The sequence below is a fragment of the Alexandromys fortis genome, unplaced genomic scaffold (genome assembly GCF_014885135.2).
Source record: "Alexandromys fortis isolate MF-2015 unplaced genomic scaffold, M_Fortis_MF-2015_v1.1 scaffold_24, whole genome shotgun sequence".
Classification (NCBI taxonomy): domain Eukaryota; kingdom Metazoa; phylum Chordata; class Mammalia; order Rodentia; family Cricetidae; genus Alexandromys; species Alexandromys fortis.
Window position 1 is genome coordinate 14,409,054 of NW_026067906.1, and position 8,229 is coordinate 14,417,282.

Below are 8,229 nucleotides of genomic sequence, written 5' to 3' on the forward strand. Positions count from 1 at the left end.
CCTCCCTACTATATCTAGGCTGAGAAAGGTATACATTCAAAGAGACTAGGATCCCCAAAAGCCAGTACATGCAGTAGGAATGAATCCTGGTGCCACTGCCAGTGGCCCCTAAGTCTACTCCAACCATGCAACTGTCAACCCCATTCAGAAGGACTAGTTTGGTCCTATGCTTGTTCCTTCCCAGTCCTGCTGGAGTTGGTAAGCTCCTATTTGCTCTAGTAAACTGTTTCAGTGGGTGAACCCATCATGGTCATTGACCTCTTTGCTCATATTATCATTCCTTCCACTCTTCAACTGGACTTTGGGAGCTCAGTCCAGTGCTCTGATGTGGGTCTCTGCCTCTGTTTCCATCAGTTGCTGGATGAAGGTTCTATGGTGATATTTAAGATAATCGTTAGTCTGATTACAGGGCAAGTTAAGATCAGACCCTCTTTCCTCTATTGCTTAGGTCTTAGGTGGGGTCATCTTTGTGGATTCCTGGGAATTTCTCTAGGGCCAGGTTTCTGCTAACATTATAATGGCTCCATCAGTTAAGATATCTTTTTCCTTGCTTTCATCTCTGTCCTTCATCCATCTCAACTATCCCATTCCCTCAAGTAGAGGCAGGGCAATGAGAACAGGAGTATTCTAAGCAGCAAGAAGTTCCCTCCACAGTCCAGCCCAGACCACTGAAGAAGCAACACGTGACCTACCCTGCTGTGAAAGGTACTGAGCCATGTGGCTAACATAGATGAAAAATAATGGGTTAATATAAGCTACAAGAGCTAATAAGTAGCCTGCGCTAATGAGCCAATCAGTTTTATAACTATTTGATTGTTTTTCTTAGGTTTCTTTGAGGGGTTTATTAATTTCTTCCAATTTTTTGGTTGTCCTCTTCATTTCTTTAAAGGAGTTTTTTTATTTCCTCTTTAAAGGTCTCTGTCATTTTCATAAAGTTACATTTAAAGTCGTTTTCTTCTACTTCTTCTGGGTTAGGATGATCAAGTCTTCCTGTTGTGTGACCACTGGGTTCTGATGTTACCATGTTGCTTTTTAGGCCATTGGAAGAATTCTTTAATTGGCGCCTACACATCTCTTCCTTCAAATGATGCCAGCAGTATCTTTGCGCCTTTGTCCAATCTTTGCAGTGGCTTTCTAAGTGTTTGGAAGTTTTTCTTGACCTTCTCTGTACTGTCAATATCTGTCTCAGAAAGCCTCTGAGGTCTCTATAAGCCTGCTCTCCTAGTCTTCTCTCTTTGTTTGCTCTCTTGGTGCTCTCTCTTAATCCCCTTAGTGTTGTTGCAAGCTCTTGATCCCCTCAGTATTACAGCAAACTCTCAGCTCTTAGACAGTGTGTGGTTAGTAGTTTGGAGGGTCTAGTGGATGGGTTTGGGTTTGGGGGGAGCCTAGTCATAAAAAAGTCCCTGCTGGCTGGCTAGAAAAGCTGAGGGAGCTGGGGGAGAGGCCCAGGGTTTTGTCCCATTGTGGAGGTCCTAGAGAGTGGGGCATCACACCTTGTTCACTCACCTCTTAAGTCCCCTCATTATTGGAGCAAGCTGTGAGATTGCAGGAGTACTTTAATATATCTTTAACCTGATTTTATTATGTTATTTCTAGGAAAATGTAAGAATTGCCTTTAAGACTTTGCCTTCAAATGGAGCCTCCTGCTGTTTTCTCCTCTCATGGAGCAAATCCAGGTGAATTTTTAAATAGTTCTTATTTTTTATCATTAAAATATAATTGCATTATTTATCTCTTTCCTTTCTTGCTTCCAAATGCCTCTCCCACTTACCTTCTTGCTCTCTTTCAAATTCTTGACTCTTTATTTCATTGTTATTTATGCTATTGTTGATGCTGTGTTTCTAAATATATAAATTCAAACTGCTGAATACAAATAATATTATTTGTATATATATATATAATTTCAGAACTGACTACTTGCTATTGGATAACAAATTGTGGGTCCCTTCTCTGGGGAAGACTATTTCTCCTTCTGTCAGCATTTCTTAGCTGCCTGTAGTTCTTGTCTAAAGTTGGGGCCCTGTTGGTATTCCCCCTTCCATCTTAGCATGTCTATTGGTCCTGTCTTCTTTGTTCAGACATTGTTTAGGCAGCCATGTTGATGAGACTCCATGAGAGTAGTTCTGCTTACATTTCTAGGAAATATAATCAAACTGCAGTTTTCCTGGTCCCGGGTCTCTTAGAGTCATTCTGCTTTTCTTCTATGATGTTCCCTGAGCTTAAGTACAGGAGTTGTAAAATTGTGTGTGTGTGTGTGTGTGTGTGTGTGTGTGTGTATCAGTTGGTGTTGGGTGCCACATCATCTCTTGTTCTCTGCATTTTGATCAGTTGTAGTTTTCTGCAGTAGTCTCCATCTGTTGCAAAAAGCAATTTCTTTGATAAGAGGTGAGAGCTAAACTTCTCTGTAGGCATAAAGAAAGTATTTGGAATGCAGTAGAAATAAAGCAGGCTTAGTAAAGTGATAGTTGTAGGTTATCAAGACTTCAGTAGCCCTGGGTAGTTGGCTAGGTTTCCAGTACCAGGCAGGGTTTCCCTTGTATTGAGAAGAGCCTACAGTTATTGAGCTGTGGGTTACAGCCAACGCTATATGTGCCTTCATCCTTAGAGCTAATGTACCATACTGGATTTTGTTGTTGGGTAGGACTATTAGTCACCCTCTTCCCTTGGAGGGACTTGCATGGCACCTTCTAGTACCGTGAAAGCTAGTAACTTAGGGAAGAGCCTTTCAGCTCATATCTGGGTCCTATGTCAAAAGCATATGCTGTCTTTGGCAGTGGGGACTTACCTTCCATCACAGGGAGACAATGAAAAGCAACAGCAGTAGTTTATAACGTTTGGAAGTCTGTGTATACACACATATAGTTTAAGTAGTTTCCCCACCTGGGCTACAGTGGTTCTGAAGAACCATAGATCCCGAACAGAAGCCCCAAAAACAAGCACGAGAAGTCCCCTTTTGGGGCTATGCTACATCATGTTGAGGATCCTACTGTGAAAACTCCCAATGAGTGATGTAATATGAGCTTCCATTTTGTTGCAGAATGTAAGCTTCTGCCCAGTGCTTTGTTTCAAAGTCCTCAGCCACACCCACAGATGGTGTCAGAGTCTGGTGCTATAGTTACTAGTATTACAGTGAGTTTCTTTCTGGTGGACATTTTTATATTTAGTAAGTGTCAGTTGTTCTTAATGTTTGCAATTTTAGAAACTTTAAGGTCACTTTTCCTTTGTTAAATATTTCCTTGTTAAATAAAGTGGCATCTTTAACTTGAATGTATTGTTTACCAAAATTAAATAAAACAATTTTTAACTTCAATATATTGTTTACCTAATTTCCCCAAAAGGCCACCTTTTCTGTTTAAGGAAATTAATTGTTTAAAAGAAAATAGAAGAACGAGAATACCTAAAACTGATGCCATCAGTGGTAGTGCACGGCTTTAATGCCAACACTCAGGAGCTAGAAGCAGGTGGATCTCTGAGTTCAAGGACATCCTGGTTTACAGAGTGAGTGCTAGGACAGCCAGAACTACACAGAGAAACCCTGTTTTGAAAAAAACAAAAACAAAAACAAACAAAAGGAAATTTTAAAAAAGAAAATAAAAAGAATACTTAAAACCAACAAAATAAAGCATTTCTCTCCTCTGTTCTCATGAATCTCCTGAGCTTTTTGTTCTTACCTTATCTTTGGAACACAAGTCATAAAACCCATACGAATGATTCCCTTCTTATGCCTGTGTTTTCTACTTCTATTTTGTGTAAATGATGTTGCCTCTCCTTTCCATTTACTAACAATATTTCTGTTATTAATCAGAATGAGCCCTCAGATCATGTTCAGCATCAATTTAATTTAAAAGGCAAGAGATAAAGATGATGCGAATTGTTAAGCCACCATGTGTATATCTCTTACATAAAAATAACCTTAATTTCTCTGCTTGACTAGGAAAGAAATAAAAAGGATGATTGCTATAAATCAAGAAAAAAATTATAACTCGCTGGAGGTATAGAAGCTGCTGATTTAAGGTTCACATCCCTGATAACATGATATTGCTGGGATTAACATCTTTGGACAAAGCTGTGAACATAAAAATTATAGGGCTTACTCAACATTTAAATATTTTCTCTGTATCACTTACAGAAAGAAATATTTCTGTTGCCTAGTTTTGCTAAACTGTGTTTGAAATATATAGTATTTAATCAGTAAGTTTTACATAAAATTAGTGTTTTCTTGCATCAAAGGGCCACAGTAAGCTTGTCACAACACAAACAGAACCAATGAATTAGCCTCACTTTAGAGCAATGGTCGACATTATTATGCACCAGGAGTTCTCACCATTCATAACACACAGACACTTGGATACACAAACACTAAGGATACTATTCATTTCTTTTATTATCAGTTACAAGTAAGTTATTGAAAAAAATCAGGTGGCAAACAAAGCAAATACTGCATTAACTAGAAAGAAAATAAAAGCTATCTCTAAAGTGGAATCTTGAAGATGTGCAAAATAAGTTAAGTCTGCCGGTACGTAGAAACTCTAGCGGTGCTTTTATTTATGCAAAGCTGGTATGTTGTCATGCATATTTTTGCACTGCTGACTCACAGACTATACTGCATTATGCTTAGGTTATGTGTTTCTTATTTATCAAGAAAATAGACAGAGTCATCAATTAAATACAAAGAACAGGGCCAAATAGTAGCCCTGTCTCTCTCTGTTCTTCAACAAAATTGAACCTGTTTCCTTCCTCCTGTGAGGTCTTTTAACCTCAGAAATAGACAGCCAGATTTTGTTCTTGTTATTCAAATTTTCCTCTTTAAATGATTCTGTCCCTTATGTGAAGCTAGTCTTCAATATCACTGCACCCCCATATTGCCCTGGTCCCTTAACATTTCAAGCTACTTTTTCTTTGAATGCTCAGCCAAAATGACTTGCTTCCCCATGCCCCATAATAGAGGAAAATCCAAACCCCTCTATGTTCTTTTGAAAAGTAGCAAAGAGTTGTCTCCTATCCTGAAGCCCTCTCATTTTTGAGTTTTACTCAGACTTCCTGTTCTGGCCTAGTTCTTGAACTCCAACAGGAGTTTTTCCTTCCAGCTATCACCCTCTCTCAGCACCATTTCATTCCCAATTGTGCGCCACAAATGGTTCCTTGCCACCAAGAGTCGCTGTCAAAGGTTTTGTAAACAGCAGAGTCATGGAAAACCGAAAGTGGCTTTAGGCTGAAAATTGAATATCACTTCTGTGGTGGTTTTAATAGGTCTGGTTTCCATGGACCTCCTAAGGCTTGGCTAACAGGAAGTGGTACTATGAAGAGGCATGGTCTTATTGGAGTAGGCATGGCCTTGTTGGGGAGAGTGTGTCACTGTGGGGATGAGCCTTGTGGTCTCATAAATGCCCAAGGTATCCCCAGGACATAGTTGCTTCTGCTGCCTGTGAATCAAAATGTAGAACTCTTAGCTCCTTCTTCAACATCCTGTCTGCCTGCATGCCGCCATGAAGATAATGGACTAAACCTCTACAACTGTAAGCCAGCCCTAGTTAAATGGTTTCCTTTATGGGAGTTGCCCTGGTCATGATGTTTATCCTCAGCAATAGAACCCTAGGCCAACTTCTTTACTCATTCATGCATTCCACAGATATCTGATGCACTTTCCATGTGCAGAAGTTGCTCAAGAACAAAAAGATACACTAGTGGACAAGATCGAATAAGCATCTTTCTCTTTATAGTGCTTACAATCTAATTATGTTAGGCAACAAGAAAAGCAGGTAACCAACCACTTTTTTTTTTTTTTACTGTATTTAAGGCCTTACTTTGTGATATGGGATCCATATGTGACCCTGCTAAACTGGTCAAGAACCTGAGACTAGATAGGTTATTGGTCAAGAAGAAATTTGCTACTATTATTCTGCTAGTGGAACTTAGCAATGAAATGACTCTTAATGACACGTGACTATGCTTTGCTTAACCCTCATCAGAGAAGTTTTTCCTTGCAGTAGATGGAGATTAACACGGAGACCCTCTGCTGTACAGCGTGCAGAGGGAGAGAGTTAGCGCTCAATCCTAAATGGGATTGCTCCTTCCAACCTCTCCCCTTGAGCCTTGAGGCTCATCTGCTCAGAAGAGATGAAAAGACGGTAAGAGCCAATGATGACAGATGACACCAAGGAAACCTTGTCTTCCAGGTAAACAGTACGGACGCACACATGAACTCACAGAGACCGGCAGCATGTACAAGGCCTACATGGGGTCAAACCAGACAGGGTGCTAGCACTGAGAAACAGAAGGAGGCACAGGCTCCCACACCTATCCAAGAAGCTCTATGCAACTGATACCATTGGCAACAGAAAACATCAGTTTTCTATAATGGAGTGTCACCAGGTATATCAACCACACGCCAGGGTAACCCCAGGCTTGGGAGGAGTTTGCCAATACAACCCAAAACTCCACAGGGTTTTTTTGGGGGGCGAGGATTTTGTTTTATTTGCCTTTGTTTTATTTTTTTGTCTTATTGGTTGATTGCTTTGATTTTACTTTTGATGTGTGTGTGTATGTGTGTTGAGATGAAATAGTGAAACAAAGAACATAAAGTTGAGTATGTGAGAAAATGGGAAGGATCTAGGAGGATTTGGAGTACGGGAAAACATGATCAAAATATACTGTGTGAAAAAATTTAATTTTAAAAAGAAAGAAATGAGACAAATATGTGGGTTGGAAGGGAATGGTTAAGAAAAACGAGGCAGTGACAGCAAAGGGACTCTGTGGGGGAAAGGTCAACCTCAAGTAGGGGAACACATGGCAGGGGAATGGGTGGCTTATTGTTATTAAGGATTCAAAGCACAAAGAAACCCAAGGGAGAAAGCCAAGAGACACATTGGGAATTAGTGATATTGGAAGTGGTACGGCCAACACACAAGCCAGAGATGAGAGCCTGCCTGGAATGTTGGTTGTAATGAGGTAGATATGAGGCTCAGCTCTTCAATTCTCAACCACCCAGTATTTCTGTAGTTGCTATAGTCTTGGTACTTCATTATAAGGACCACACTGAGTAGAAAGAGACTGCCCCCCCAGGTCTAATCAGTTTGTAAATAGATCAAGGACTACAGACCATAATGATCTGGTTTTCTTGGAGTTTATAATGCCCTACATTGTCTCAACTCCAAGAAACTTTGCTGTCTGGTTTGATTAGAGAGAAGACAGAAGAAGCTAAGAAACAAGCAGTTTCATGGACTACCCTTAACTCAGGCAGCAAATGTAATAAATAACTCACCTACAAGAGACTAATCTCTAAGAGAACATTCATCAAAACCAGGCAGGATGACGAGTGCCTATGAACCAACCCAGCATTTTGGAGGTGGAAGCAGGAGGATCAGAAGTTCGAGACTATCCCCAGCTATATTGCAATTCTGAAGTGAGTCAAGTGACATGTAATTCTGCCTCAAAAATAAAAAACACTTTCTCACTGAAGTTACATATTTCCACCACAAGTGGGTGGGACGGGGAACTTCATATATATATACACACACATATATATGTATATATATATTTCCTCAGATGGAGAAATACGAATTGAGATGAATCATGGTGATGATCTCTGCTACCAGGGACACTGGGATAAAACTGGACTTGCTGAACATAGCAGACAATGAGGACTACTGAGAACTCAAGAACAATAGCAATGGGTTTTTGATCCTACTGTACGTATTGGCTTTGTGGGAGCCTAGGCAGTTTGGATGCTCACCTTACTAGACCTGGATGGAGGTGGGTGGTCCTTGGACTTCCCACAGGGCAGGGAACCCTGATTGCTCTTTGGGCTGACGAGGGAGGGGGACATGATTGGGGAAGCGAGGGAGAAATGGGAGGCGGCGGTGGGGAAGAAACAGAAATCTTTAATAAATAAATAAATTAAAAAACCACTCACTTCATGAGGAGGACTTATATGCACCTTGAAAATTGACAGACAACATTGGACTGTGGTAACTGCATGATATGAATGGGAACCAAGGAAATACTAGAAGCCACAAAAGCCTGATGTCAAATATAACCATCATGATACCAAGGGAAGTTGTAATATGCCACTTTTGGCTGTTTTACATATTTGTTAATTTTTTTTCAATCCCCAGTCTTGTCTTTCCTTGTCAAGTAGGTATATATTCTTATGTATTTTAAATTTGCTTTGTAAAAGAGAGTCTAGGCTCTTTTCTTTCATTGAAAAAATATTTCGTACAATTTATTCTG

At 40.1% G+C, this 8,229-nt stretch overlaps 1 long non-coding RNA gene across 1 annotated transcript; it reads left to right on the forward strand.

Moving 5' to 3' along the window:
- Positions 1–1,314: 1,314 nt before the first annotated feature.
- LOC126497544 (uncharacterized) lies at positions 1,315–7,802 on the forward strand. Its single transcript, XR_007590645.1, has 3 exons — positions 1,315–1,676; positions 6,177–6,372; positions 7,546–7,802. It is a non-coding gene; the product is annotated as an uncharacterized lncRNA (long non-coding RNA).
- The last annotated feature ends 427 nt before the right edge of the window (positions 7,803–8,229 follow it).